Source organism: Gasterosteus aculeatus, chromosome 21 (genome assembly GCF_964276395.1).
Source record: "Gasterosteus aculeatus chromosome 21, fGasAcu3.hap1.1, whole genome shotgun sequence".
NCBI lineage: Eukaryota > Metazoa > Chordata > Actinopteri > Perciformes > Gasterosteidae > Gasterosteus > Gasterosteus aculeatus.
The window spans coordinates 1,683,977-1,695,962 of NC_135708.1; positions in this window are offsets into that span (position 1 = coordinate 1,683,977).

Consider the following 11,986-nt stretch of genomic DNA (forward strand, 5'->3'; position numbering starts at 1 on the left):
TAATACGCACTCATGTGGGGCGAGCATTCCGTCACCATGGAGACGGGGTACAAACACGCCGCACAGTAAAATATGTATATATACACATCTCATAAGCAGCACGTTCAACAACGTCTCTAAAATGTCAGCCATTAACAAAGACTTTAATACAAGACATTGAATGACATTGTTCTGTATCACTATTGGTCAGAAAGTAACCTGTATTTAATTTGCCTACCTGAAACCCTTTGATGCTCACCTCAGAGTTCAGGGCCACCGTGATAGAGAGGGGGAGCTGCTGCTGTTCGGCTGTGCAGGAACCACTTCCTGTTGACCTGCAGACCACCGAGCCGCCACGCTGGAACACAGAAACCTGAGAGGAAAACACACGTTTCATATAGAATATGACAGAGGAAGTAACCCTCGCTGTGTGAATTGAGACTTTAACACTAACTGTGTCCAGGGTGACGGGCAGACCCAGAGTCCCGCCTCCTTTATGCGCCTTTGCAGTGAGGACGTCGTACCAAACCTAAAACACAAACAGCCCTTCATGTAACAGGCGCCATGAGGTGACTTGTGAGTCACTAGAAGACGTTTGTTACCTGCTGCTTGATTTACCTCACCAGATCCAGGAAGAAGGACTCGCACAGCTTGAACACGCGGCTTGGTTACAGGACTGGCCAGCAGTGCTCCACCTACATACAATCAAAGACAGTTAAGATCATAAAAGTGAGAACTTCACCCAGTAAAAATAGGTATTCATCACCAATCATATACTGGTGGTCCACAGCGAAGGTGCTCTGTTCTCCTGGGAACTCCACCCAGAGAGGTCTGTGCGCGTTTGAATAAAACAAGCATTTCCATAAGCTCTTCTTAAAAAGTGGATCTACTGATGTTTTAATGAACAACTTAAAACATGACAAACATGGACCTCTAGTGTCAGAAAGCAGAAGGTAAAGTGGACAAACAGCCTGCAGTACTTCCACTGGGCAGCAGAGGGAGGCAGACGGAGGTGTGAGCCAGGTGGAACAGAGTAAACCAGTAAGGCAGCAAACAGGACCTGAGGGCACAAGAGGCAACACTCGGATCATTACACACTGAACAAAGAGGACTGTGCACGTCGACGCTGATATTTAACAAGGCCACCTCCTCTTTGTCCACTAAGACACATTTTGACCATTCGTCATGTTGTTTTTTCACGCTAATTGAAAAAAGACCTAGGAGATGATATTCATTAAGGGAAAGCAGTCGTTCCTGGTGGATCCAAATGGCTGTGACTCATTTGACTGAAACAGTCAGAGAAGCTCTGTTGGATCGCAGTGCGGATGGCGGCGGTGACTTTCTCCCCAAACAGCTTCGTCCCCTTTGCAGAGTGACCTCTGAAGAACGGCTGCAGGGCGGCCGCCTGCTTCCAGCGCGGCAGCATCTCCGGCTCCGGGTCACGTTGCACGCCAGGTGAGGCATCGGCCCAAGACCAGCGCCCCCCTCAGGCCGCAAAGAGAGAGCACTTTGCTGTGTTACCTCGACAATATCGCATGTAGAATCGTCAGGGTTTATTGTATATTCTTTCCTGCCTGATTAGGCTCTCGCCTCACAAGAAGAGAATGTATTTACTTGTTTATATCCTCTTTGTTGATCTGTCCTCATCGGTCTCCGGCTTAGATGAATGAACCTGTGTTTAATGTCACACTGCTGCAGTTCCCTGAGACCACGTCTGCAGAAATGCAGATGTCACGGTGTATGTTCTTTGGGGTACAGGCAGGACACAGCAGGTTTGGTAGACAATCCTTTTATTTCGTTGCTTCAGTTGTCAACGCAGCGAGAGCTCCCGGCGTCTCGCTCGCTCTGCGGCTCTCTCCTCCTGATCCCCCTTACTGCATTTTAAAACCAGACCAACACCATCAAAACACATTCAGCTCAGCTGAGGCCGATTGCCTCCACCTGCCACGTTCCCTGAGCCCCTCCCCCTCTCTCTCCCCCCCTCTGCAGACGAGCAAAAACCACGGCCACCACCACAGCAGAGTTCTGGAACGTCTTTATAAAGGGCCTAAAATGTCTGCAAGAGAGAGGCCTCAACCACTCAACAGTTTGACACCGGGACAGAACATTCCAGTTCAATGTTACAGCACCAAAGTCCCTCATTGGTAGCAACTCTACTTCCATTTGACCATTTTAGACATAAACTCTATTCAGTCAGAGAAACATTACCAGGCCAACGAGACCCCTCATAGATCTGCCCGTCTCTGTTCTTGATGAAGTGCCCCCCATCTCTGGCCTCATTAGACAAACACCAACCGGGGTCGATCTTGATGTGAGGATCGGTTATCACGACCAGCTGACAGAGAAGAAAAAAATGCACCATAATGATTCGTGACACCCAAAAACAAACAAGGCCGACAATGTACGCTAGAAACTCACCTTCCTCTTCCTCTCCTCCAGGTGGCGCTGCAGGTTGGCCGGTTGGGGGGAAAAGCGCGGCGTACCAGGTGAAGTAACGCTTCCCCTCCGTGTGCTCGATATCCATCCAGATATCCGGGATGTCGTGGCGGTCGAATCCAGCGTCCACAGCCTTCACGTCAGCCTCTTCGTCGTAGATCCAGCGGCTCTGGTGGTACCCGAGAGGAAACAAAGGGGGCGGGGCTTGATATCCTGAGAGAGGGAGGAGAGACGAGTAGCCGTGACTTATGGATCATGTGAATATTGTCAACATGTGCAGAAACAGACTAAGAGGGGAAGTGATACAGAAAGCATCGTGTTCCTTCTCATTAATGTGTGTAATTTGCAACATACAAGACACAATAAACAGTAAACAACCTGATATCTGACGCTGCGTCCTTATCATCCTTATCTAATCCTGTTGTGGGGGGTTTCTTTCCACATGCAAATAGTCCAATATATTGTGTGCTGCACACTGGTACTGGGTGAACAGCTGCTGTGGACCGGGCCCGAGCAGAACCACGCTGTCCATCACACCTCTTTCTGTCAGTCTGTGGCTCCATGCGCCTCGTCTTCAGTGGGGGAGTTTGGCCGTGCTTAGAGAGGGAGGGGTTTGTAAAGTGGTTAAATGTGCATTTCTATATGTTTTCCAACATAAATGTAGTAATAAACGGGTTTATTGGCTGTTTGCCAGCAGGAGGACAAAAAGCAGCAGCAAAGTCTGCAGGACGGATCAATCGTTCCCAGTCACACAAACGGGATGAACTACGCAGCTGAAAGAAGAAGCTCTCTGACCGAGGACCAGATACTGTATGAGAAGCACACAGGAACAATACTCGCCCGAGGAGCCGACGCGCTGTGACCCACGTTAACAAGCGTCTCAGGCGTTCAGCCAGAACACCCAAAGTCCGGTCTGGTTTGTGGGCCACTAACAGCGGAACAGAGGCGTACGGGCCGAGGCGGCTGTACAAGTCGTACGCAAAGACATCCGGCTCATACAGCCGGTGAGGGTCCCCGTCACTGCCACGGCACATGAACTAAAGATCATCAAGGGATTGTGAAAATGAAACATGGATGTTCCTGCTCGTGTCGTCTGCTTGTAGTTCATGTGTGTACCTGGTGTCTCTGGGCTGAAGGCCGTCGGCGTGCTCTGGTACACGAGGCTGAACCCGTGGAGACAGAGGTCGGACCCGATGCTGCTGGGACCTGGAGACGGACAACACGTCCATTTATACTTTAACTAAATAGAGAAGGTATTTTAGCGAAGATCATGCTGGTGTTCCTCTCCGGTCCGATGCATTAGACGAGTGAAGATCTGTGGGAACTAAACTGTAAATATCTACAAGGCACAAGAGGAGTTTCAGTATCCGCCTCCATCAGAGAGCAGTGCAGCGCTACTCACATGAAAGGAGGAACAACTTCTTTGCAGCTACAGAGACTTTAAGACATTTTGTCTCTCAGATTTCATGTATTTTATTTCTTGTTTAGAGCGATAAACAAATGGAGAAAAGTGCATCACTGGGTTTTTGGGCCACAGTGTGACGAGCTGTAAAGAAAACATTGATAGGTATGAAAGCCAAACGGTTGCCAGTCAGTACACACCTGAGCCAAAGAGCAACACCAACACTAAGTGTCCACTAGTGTCCTGTTCCAGTCAACCGGATGCTTTGTCCAATATTCACTCTGCTTTTTGTTCTGTCTCTCTAGCTGCTAAATGCTCCACTTTGGTCCCCACGCAGTAATAAACGTTGTCTCTGGTGTGGGAACTTCTCAACTCTAAGATGCAAAAACCTGCTGCATTGATTCAGTGACATCACCTCATCTGGATGTCAGTTTCAGCTCGCTGTGTCTTTACTGTAGTTTCCTGTCACGCTTCCTCCTCTCCTCTTCCTCCCCCCTTGATCCCTCTGTCTTTGAGCTGATGTGTGAAAACCTTATTTGTTGATCACGGCACGTATGTGAAGCTCCACAGAAGGAAAGCACCAAGTATGTGCTACATTTCAACACCTCAGTTATGAGTTACACACAAATGATGCATTTTTCTATTTTGTTTATAAATGTCTTCATTTCTACATTTTAATATCTTGGCTTTTTGTGAGATGTTTGCAATATGTATAATAACACGTTTTAGTTAACATAATTCAAAGGTAACCAAAGACATGGTATTATTTTCATCAATAACTTGTGCATCATTCTGCCAGCAGATCAAATTTAGCATCTCCTGAAAATGAGAATGCAAAGGAAGTTGTAGCGTGTGTATAAAGGCTCAGTGTTCAATGTGGGGGTTCAGGGTCCCTGCAGAGTCAGAATACAGCAGATGGACTCTACTACCCTTTCCACCACAGAGGGATGCTGCTGAGCCTTTGTTGTGGCTGTGCACTCGTGTCTTTCATCAGGACCTGACGTTTCATCATTCATCATTTTACCATAACATTTGTTGTCTTGGCCAAAGTTCGACAGTCTTGTGCATCATGATGTTCAGGGCAATGGGTCGACCACAGCAGGCAGTTGGATTTGAATCTTCTCATCTGCTGATGCAAAGATACTTAGAACATAAACACTGACAAAGGAACTAGACAGTGATGTAGACGTTTTTCACTTTTTCACACGAGCTGGGAACCATCAGGAGCCCCCAGTGACCCCCAGTGACTCCCAGTGACCCCCAGTGACTCCCAGTGACGCACCGCACCCACTTGTGTTCAAAAAATGAAGAAACTCCGGACAGACAGAAGACATGTTGGACTGAAAAGTTCAAATGAAAAGCCTTTAATAAAAGAAAAGGTGTTGTGCTAAAAAGAAGATCTCAGCTGAGGATCCGCTGGTTTGTGCATCAACAGGCCACAGAGGAGCTCATTGACTATCACATAGTGACCGTCTCTTGCTTCCACCAACCAATCAAGAACAATGGGTGCTTACAGATATTTATAGAGTTCAGTAAAGGTGTGAGAAGCAGTGTCCACACCCCTGGTCACGTGACGCCTCCTGGTGCGTTCAAGTTGACTAGTTATTTACAGAATATAGTGGTGCAATGAGGTATTCACTGTAACTCTCTGGGTCAATATAAGTGGTGCAAAGTATTACATGAATGCATTTTGATTGGTTACATTACATTGAACACAATCATAGCTGTGCATTGGTGTTATTCTATTGATTAGTGTCAACATGACAGCGGTGTCCCACTATTCTCATGTCTTTATTGATCACATAGTGTCAGAATCAGGGCTGTATCCTGGTGGACACTAAATGCATTTTATCCATTGGTCTCATTCATGAAGCGTCGTCAGTCTGACTACTGTAACTCTCTCCTGCAGGTCTCCTGCTACCACCATTCCACCTCTGCAGCTCATCCACAATGCAGCAGCTCCACTGCTCTTTAACCTTCCTAAGTCCTCTAAACATGGTGCTCACGTACCGTGCTGTGAATGGATGGGGTCCAGCTTACATCCAGGACCTGGTCCAACCCGACATCCCGACCCGCACTCTCCGCTCTGCATGTGATAAACTGCTTGTTCCTCCTCACTGAGAGCAAAGGAACTCAAACAGTGAGTGTGATCCAGAACGCAACGACGTAACGGTGATCCTACAACACTGTTCTCCTGATCTGGGAACTTTCTTCATCCACTGCAAACCCTTTTATTCCCCCCGTGAGTTCGCTTCATTCATCCTGGTCGGTGTTTACATGCCGCCGGCGGGCAACGTGCACGAGGCACAGCGGACACTCGCCGACCAGATACGGCGTGTGGAGCGGACCAACCCGGACTCTTTATGTAGCGGTTGTACTCTTTCTTGCGTTGTGTTGTTAAAATCACCACCAGGACACGAACCACATTCGGCTCGTATCGGCCGTTTATTGTGTGACGTTAAGACACCTGGCGAACACACAGAAGTTAAGTCCTCAGAAGGAACCTCTTGGCATCATAACTGCCAAACAGAATGAAACACATGAGCTAGTTGAATTTAGCAATTTGCCTTTTTAAGGGGACTTTCTACAGCCAACTTACCAGTTACACACCCTGCAGCAGACTAACTTTTTAGCTACAGGGTCCTCGCACCCACGTCTTTAACAAAGGAAATCTCAGCCATGAACTTCCTAAATACAGACAGTTTATTAAATGCCCACCAGAGAGGAGAAGACGCTGGATCACTGTTACACCACAGTAAGCAGGGCTTATCACGCCGTCCCTCGTGCTGCACTGGGACACTCTGACTACGTCATGGTCCATCTGATTCCTGCATACAGGCAGAAACTAAAGCTCTGCAAACCTGTGGTGAGGGAATTCAAGAAGTGGACCAGTGAGGCGCTGGAGGATCTTCGGGCGTGCTTTGACTGCACAGACTGGGATGTTTTCAGGACGGCTACTGACAGTCTGGATGAGTTCACAGAGGCTGTAACTTCCTACATCGGCTTCTGTGAGGACAGCTGTGTACCATCATGCACCAGGGTGAGTTACAACAACGACAATCCCTGGTTCACAGCGGAGCTCAGAACACTACGCCTGCAGAAGAATCAGGCATTTAGGAGTGGGGACAAAGACTTGTACACAGAGGCAGAATACAAGTTTAGCAAGGCGGTGAGAGATGCTAAACGACTGTACTCTGAGAAACTCCAACAACAGTTCTCAGCAAGTGACTCTGCTTCGGTTTGGAGAGGCCTCAAACACCTCACCAACTACAAGCCAAAAAAAAACCCCACTCCATGAATGACCTCCGCCTGGCAGACGAGCTGAATGAGTTCTACTGCAGATTCAAAAGACACTCAGTGTGTTTACATGATGGTATGATTGGAATCTTTGCTTAGTCGGACTATGCTATCTTTTGGGGGGAGGTGCTATTATCCCAACATACATGGCAGTGAATAAATCGAATTATTGGCCGAAAGCATGTCATATCCGATACGATAGGTGGCGCTGTTTTCATTACAGCTAGTTGTGATACAGCCATTTCAGGTTGACCGCTTCACCACTACCAACAACCAACAACAACAACATCAACATTACGAGAAAGATGGCGAGCAGAGAGCAAGGTGAAGCTACATCCCTCTACTATGTGTGCATGATGTTAATAGGAGCACAGCGAATGCGAATGGCGCTATTGGCTGATTTGATAACGGAGAAAAGACGCCGTCGCGATCTCAAGCATGCGCAAAGACGCAAAGTCCAGTTCCTCATCCAATTCACCGTTACATGCCGCAATAGTCGAACTATCACCTGGATCGGATCGAGTTATCCAGGGGTGTTAGTCGGATTGTAGTCGAACCGCACATAGTTGGACAAAGGTGTTTACATGAAACGGATAATTTGATTTCAGTCCAACTAAGCCAGTTATTCGAATCCATGTAACCACGCTGAATGTCCTGATCCCATCCCCCACAGCTCCACCAACCTGCTGCAGTCCCCCACCCCTCCCTCCCCCATCAGGGGCTCACGCCTCTTCATCTATATCACCTTCCCCTTCCCTCAGCCTCTCGGACCATCAGCACCGGTTCCCCCCAAGGCTGCGTTCTTTCCCCTCTGCTCTTCTCCCTGTACACCAACAGCTGCACCTCCAGTCACCAGTCCGTCAAGCTCCTGAAGTTTGCGGATGACACCACCCTCATTGGACTAATCTCTGGTGGGGATGAGTCCGCCTACAGGTGGAGTCTGACCATGTGGTGTCGTGGTGCAGTCACAACAACCTGGAGCTCAACGCTCTAAAGACAGTGGAGATGGTTGTGGATTTCCGGCGGAACAGAGCCCCACCCACCCCCATCACCCTGTGTGACTCCCCCGTCACTATTGTGGATTCCTTCCGTTTCCTGGGCTCCATCATCACTCAGGACCTCAAGTGGGAGCTGAACATCAGCTCCATCACCAAGAAGGCTCAGCAGAGGTTGTTCTTCCTGAGGCAGCTGAAGAAATTCAACCTGCCAAAGACGATGATGGTCCACTTCTACACGGCCATCATGGAGTCCATCCTCTGCTCCTCCATCACCGTCTGGTACGCTGCAGCCACAGCCAAGGACAAGGGAAGGCTGCAGCGTGTCATCCGCTCTGCAGAGAGGGTGATCGGCTGCAATCTGCCGTCCCTGCAGGACTTGTTCGCTTCTAGGACCCTGAAGCGAGCTAAAAAGATCGTAGCCGACCCCTCTCACTAACCCACTAGCATTATTTTTTATTTCATTCCTCGTGCACTCTTGTCTTGTTGTCCATTGTTACACTGTCCACTGTCACGCACCAACCGCCAAGCCAAATTCCTTGTATGTCTGACATATTATGGCAATAAATAATAAAGCTGAGGCTTAGTGAGGGATTTCACATTCATTTGTGGTGTGAAAACATGGCAGGTCTCCCTGCTGGATGTCGCACCGTCTCATTCATTCACTTGGCTCATGACGTCCACATGAATGTTCCTCTTTGGCTAAAAAGTGCCCTAAATCGGTTGGGAAAGCTCGCATTGCCTGAAACTGCTCATTACCGGCGTTTACGCGCTGTTTTTAGTCTGAAATGACAACCAACGGTCGCACAAAGTCCAGCTGTTATTTAGATCACCGCACTGATATGAACGCTCAGGTTGATGTAACATCACATTATGGCTCAATTCAGTGCACCTCGTGACTCACTCTCCACCAATCAGAGCGCTTGATTTCACCCGTATTATAAAAGAATATACGATACGGGACATGAAACATAACCAGTAGTCCAAGTGCAAGCAGCCAGTTGATGGTGAATTTATGCTACTTTGTTGAATTCATATGTTTGTGAATGTGACTTTGAAAGAGTCAGAGCCTCCAGCCACCAACCTCACCGCACGTCACTGCCAGCAGCTCTGTGAAAGGTCCAACGTCTAGTTTCAGAAGATCTAAGGAGACTTCTACAGGTCAGAGGACCGTCTGAAGAGCTTTGCAGTACTTTCATTAGAATTTGTATTTCCGATGCAGAGGTCTGCCGACGTTGTTTTTCTGACCCACAGTAAGAAGTAAAAACAGATGAAACTGATGACTAACTGTCACTCAACTAATAAACTGTCCATCGACAGTCTTCAGCATCTGGTTTTCATGATGATCAATGACAGAAGCTGGAGGAATTACAGTTTGTGTTCTACATTCAGTCACATCTTACTGTGTGCAAGCAGGCTGCTTTACTGGCTGTTCTTACCCACAATCCTTTGCACAGCAGGTATATGAGCCAGAGGGTTCAAGGTGCCATGTGATGAGGAAGTAGAACACTGCATGTAACAACATGTCCTTTGTGATTTGGCAGGCAGCTTCAGACTGATACGTGGGGAAGTTGTTCCGCCCCAACAGGTTCAACCTGATCATCAAAGTGGAGTGAAGAATAAAAACACTCTCAGCTCAGACTCTGTTGTCTTAGTGGATATTTTTATTCAATATAAACTCTTCACTACGTTTGTTACAAAGGTTTCTGCTTCATCACGTGTTTCCTACTAGTCTACATGTAGAAGAAGACCAGGTGACAAAGAGGGGCGTGCACGGGTCCTCTGAACCATCTGGTCCAACAACAGCATCCAGTCTGTTGTCATAGCAACTCTTTACAAGGTGAAAGGATCGTTCCACAGATGCTGGTTTTGATCCTGAAAGACTCTTGTTGAGCCGTGAGGAGGATTCTGTTCACGAGGACCTTTGACCCTGTGAACGCAGCTCAGACTGAGAATCAGTCAACCAGTCAGACTTTGGACTTGACGTGAGGACCCACCCTCTGTGATAAAAGATAAGAAGCTGATAAGAAGTCACTTCACTCCGTCTGATGGAAGCTGAAGTGAAGCACGGAGCTCCTTTTCTACACGGACCTGCTGAGGACAGAAGAGAGCTGCTCACTGAGGAAGTTCATGTCTACAAGCTCAGTAAGTGCAGCTGTGATTGGTTGAATGACATCATTGATGGTTGTGAAGGTGTGATTGTTTAAAGCTGGGAAACAAGATGGCGCCTGTGTGAGCAGAGAGAAGCTGCTGTTAGTCTGAATGATGACGCTGTGATGAAGAAGAGGAGCTCAGTCTGATCTGGGGTCTGTGAGGACTGTTACTGATGAGGAGGGGAAGGTAGCAGACGGAGGGGCACTAGGACCCAGCAGGGACCACAGAGCTCACCTGGGCCTTTGTTCCTGAAACACACCTGAGAGACGCTCTGTTTGTCTCACCTGCTGCTTCAGTCCTTTAAGTCCACAAAGCTTCATGTTCATTTCTTCATCTGCTTTAAACACATTTAGTCACTTTTTAGTGTTTGACTGTGTTTGTTTTCTTTAGTCTTCAGTTTTTCTCTCATTGATCAGCAGGTTGTAGTCGACCTTTTACTAAGTGATCACATGGTGAAGTGAAGCATCCCATCAGGAGAAAGCTTCCCCATGTTACCATGGTAACCACAGTGTTTCCATCAGGACAGCTACAGGTCACCTTACTGGTCTGTGTTTTACTGACTTCTGGACTCTGAAGAGGAGAAACAGCACAGCTCCATCTGCTGGAAGAAGAGTGATAACATTCATCTTGTAAAACACTACATTTATAGGATGAGCATTTTAACAGAGTTTAAAAAGGTAAAAGGAAGTTTGTCTTTCTCCAGAAGTCTAAACTTGAACAGACAACAAACTGAAACGCAGAAGCATAAACTAGGCTTAAGTGTGCGTGTTTATATTTTAATACTAAGCAGAACTGTCGGGAGGCGGATCAAAGTCAGGGAGGGTGCAGAGGCACATGGAGCAGAACATACAGATGCAATAGTCTTCTGGTCAGCGAGAGGTTTCATCTTTTTCTTAGGTGGCATTTTTGCCTTCTACTTTTCCTGCTTAAGGAAAAACGGGATCACGTGGGAAGCGGCATGTATGCGCAGACGGCGTGTGCGCATAACAAAATGGCGGCCGCCGGTCAGAGTGTTGTTCGTTGCCACACAGCCACCACCGGAATATGTTTTATTTATTCCACTACACACGTTAAAACATCACCGACCTGAGTAAACACCGCATAGAGCAGTTGAAACGTGAATTCATTTACTACTGAGAAGTTTGTATCTTTATTGTTGAAATGGAATCTGCGGTTACTGGCTAGTTGTTGTTGTAGCGGCTAAACTAGCACGTCGCGGTACTCAAGGGGATCATGTCTGCGCAGAGTTAATGCGCAAAGGCTTGAAGCGGCGCTTGTCAGGTCCGCTGACAGGTTTCTTTCTGCTAGTTACGGTGATTTTTATGGAAGTCCATTTCCGCCACAAAAAAAAAGAAAGTCGACATTATGGCTTGAGATGTGCGCATGCGCAGGCTCCTTCGTTGTTTGGTACATTGACTTTATAAACCCTCTTGGCGACTTCTGGTCAAAAGCGACCAGCGACCTTATCTGGTTTTATTGGAGACTTCTGTGGTGTCTGACGTGGCGTGACGTCACTGAAGCAGGAACCCGGCGGCTCGCAGCAGTCCAGCTGCAGTCAGAGGAGACACACGTCACGTGCAGGCTGAAATCAACGCGCGCATGCGCAAAGCCGCCGCCGATTCTGCAGCGTCTCTCCTCGTTGAGAAATTGCCAATACTGGTTCAATAAAGAGAGAAGAACTTTTCAATCGTTACTAATCACGATAACTACGTAATAAATACCA